Consider the following 3,603-nt stretch of genomic DNA (forward strand, 5'->3'; position numbering starts at 1 on the left):
AAAAAGAGTTCACATGTAGCTGAGTTGCAGAGGGCAAAATGAAAAATTGAGGTATTGCAGAAAGAAGTCAAGGACTCTTATCTCGGAAATAAATTGGTTTTGGTAAAGGAAATTTTATGGGGAGAGATTACTGAATCAATCAAAGATATATGGCCTTATATCAAGATAATCTTTGATCAAAAGTACTTGTTGAAAAAAGCTCAGGAAGCTATTGAAATTATCTCAAAGGAACTTGAGGACATGCCAGAAGTTGCCATTGAAATAATCAAGTTTCTCAATTCTAAAGACAACTATGAGCTTGAAGAATTAGGTATTAATGACAAGACAGCAGCCATACTGGAGGTGAAGAAGATTATTACAAAGAAAAATCTCATTCTTCAGTTGGAGGAAAAATGCAGCAGTGTTAATGTCATAGTTCAACGTTTTTTCAGCAGGTTAGAACCCTTGACCAGCAAGGGTTTTCCCTCTATGCTTGTGATAAATGATAAGTTAATGCCCATTGAAGACTATGTCCAAAAGCTTACAGAGGTCAGTACCAGTGCAGCCACAGTTTCAAACATAAAAGGTTCAACAACACCAAGGGTTGTGTTGAATGCACTCAGAGATACCTTTTTCATTCTAAATGAAATCAGACATATATTTTTAGTAAAACCCACTTTTACTAAATATACAAAAATGGATGAAGTTTATCGAAGGGTAACTAAGTTATCTATCCCAGATAAGAAACACTGGGAACAGTTAATTGATTTACCTAACTGAAAGGAAGATCAACAACATTCAACATTTTTAGGAACAATCATCAACAACTCAGCAGCATTCAGCATTTTCAGGAACAATCATCAACAGTGCAACACCAAAATAGTGACAAGTCGACTATTAGTTCATTTTCCTAATTTTGTATTAATATATTTTTGTAAATCTGTTTAAGATATTTTCTTAGCTCTAAGATTGTATAAATAACTCTCTTTCACGAGTTATTAAGGGTTGCACCCTTGAAGAAACATTTGTAAGCACTAAATATACTCAGCTTTTTCTGAGTCACTAATATCAAAGCAAAGGATTCTGAATTTTGATTCATACAGTTTTGTATTCCTTGTAAGTTTTTTCCCGTTTTCATTCACTATGTTTTCTTCATATACTTACATTTTACAAAGATAACTAGGTAGGAGTAGTTGTGTCTCAATTTACTCCTATAAGCTTTCTGAAGTGATCATCTTTATAGAGAATGAATTATATAAACTCATTGTTTGACTAATTCCCTCTAAATCATAAAATCATCAGCATCTTTGTAATATTGGGCATATTCTGTTAAACTTTCTGAACATTGTTTGAAGGTTTTCTTACTTATGGTTATTTAATTTTCTATTTGAAAACTGAAATAGTCATATCATCTTTCTATTTCTACTCATCACCAGAGAAACTAAATTACTGTGTGTATTTTAATAGCATCCCTTTGTTTAAATATTAGTATTATTCAAAAAGGTTAGGCATCATTGTTTTAAATCTGTTTCATACATTGGTCCTCCAAAATTAAAACAAAACCCCCCAAAACAAATATCTTAAATGCCCTGGCATGATAGTTGACCATTATCATCTCAGAGATACAACAATCTCTTCATTTTCTAGAAAAAAGTGACGATATATCGACCTGTTGTGTAGAGGTGCTCCAGGAGTCAGATCGATCGAATGCTTGATCTGATAGTGCAAGGCTACCCCTGTGGGTGAGGAGAAGATGTCACTGTATTCTTCCATGACCTTATCCACCTGCTTCTGCTGCGTGGAGGAACCCTTCCCATGGGCCATGGATGTGGCCACTATCTTCCCCTTACTTTGAAAGAAAATTAGAAAGAAAATGAATTTCCTAGTATGGGAGATGATCTTACTGCATTTCTTAGCAGAGATCAAAGAGATGGCGGTAGGTGGGGCTACCTCCGGTATCCTGTATAACTTATTACCCAAAGAAATTATAAGGTGTGAGGCATCGACTCATATACAACACGATGCTTCCACAAGTATGATTGGCCTAATAATACATCAAAAACTTCAAGTGGAGCAACATCACACAATACCTCATCCGTGAAGGGCTTGATGTTGTTGGGAAGGTGACATTGCTAGCTGACGTAGAGATCTCGTCCTTGGTGAAGCCACTCGATGGTGTACAATTGTGGATGTGGTGTGGTCGGTAAGTCCAACCGCTTCATGACCTCTGCTGAAATGAGGTTATTTTGGCTCCCACTATCGATAATCAATTGCAACAGTGAACCCTTCACCCACATCTGAGTAGAAGAGACGCTCCCCCTTCTCTGGATCTTCGGGCTCAATCTTCTGGATCTTGGTGGTGGCAATAGTGGCACTAGGCTCTGCATCAATAATCGGCTTCCCTTTTTCATTCCCCTTGTCGAGCTCTGACTTAGATTCGAAACATGTATCTGATTCTGTAGCCTTCAGCTCAGCCACCAGTGGCTGGTTAGCTCGACACTCACTTGTGTTGTTAGTGGGGCTCTTATTGAACTCACACCACTTTCCTGTGTCCTTCTCTGTCTTCGTGGTGTTTTTCTTTACTTGCAGTTTTGACGAGTTGTCGTAGGTCACCCCGCCTCGGATTTGTCCTTTGTTTTGCGGTTTGGGGGCACCTTTCACTTGCTTCAGATTCACAGATCCAAATTCTCACTTCTTTTGTTTAAACTTTTTCTTGATCTTGACAGTGTATAAGTAGGCAGTGCCAAGCGAGGAGGTGTCTAAGAAATCCTTCTCATCCTGGAAGTATTTTTGTAGACAAACACAGTACTTGAGTACCATATGCCACTCATAATCCTTGATATCCAACTTCATGTGAAGGGTATGAAAAATATTTGTGAACTCTGACAAGTCTTGGTCCCTTCCCTGTCGTAGTGTGGTCCACCTTATGTACTTATGTTCATAGCTCCTGACAAGGTAATATTTCTCCTTGATGGTGTCTCGGAAAGATTTCCAAGTGGGTGCAATTGAAAATAGTGAGGGTTCCCTCTCGTCCTTTTGCTCACCGTAGGTTTCCCACCAATCCTTAAGTGGGGGGCGGATTTAAGGAGTGCCAAAGTAATCTTTTCCCTATTGGAAAAATCATGAACTGAAAAATACCCTTCCAACAGATTTAACCATCTATTTACGACGCCGGCATATATCTGGGCTTCAAATATGGGAATATCAAAGTTGACTTGTACCTTGAAGGGAAAGGTGCCTCCAGAGTGGCTGCCAGATGAAGATGCGTTGCCTGTGGGCATCTGTCGAAGGATTTGGGCAAAGTTGTCCATCATCGCGTTCCTTTGTTGCTCGAGGGCTTCTTCAAGTAATATTTTGAAGGGATCTCCTGCTCCCTCATCTTTCTTTTCTTTCACCACAAGAGGTTGTCGGATTTGTGAGGCTGGTCTTGCAAAGGTTCAACTAGTTCAAACCCTAACTCATTATACCCTGACCTCGTTAGGGACATGCAAAGAAAAACAGAGAAATAAAAGACCACTCTGATACCAGTAATCCAGAATTATGTAAGAACGCAAAAGAATACATATATAAACATAAACACAAAGATGCAGTAGAAATAAAACTTCATTTCATTAATATCAAAAA

This window comes from Pinus tabuliformis, chromosome 5_1, assembly GCF_031772625.1.
Source record: "Pinus tabuliformis cultivar Carrire ecotype Pingquan chromosome 5_1, CPIR1, whole genome shotgun sequence".
Taxonomy (NCBI): domain Eukaryota; kingdom Viridiplantae; phylum Streptophyta; class Pinopsida; order Pinales; family Pinaceae; genus Pinus; species Pinus tabuliformis.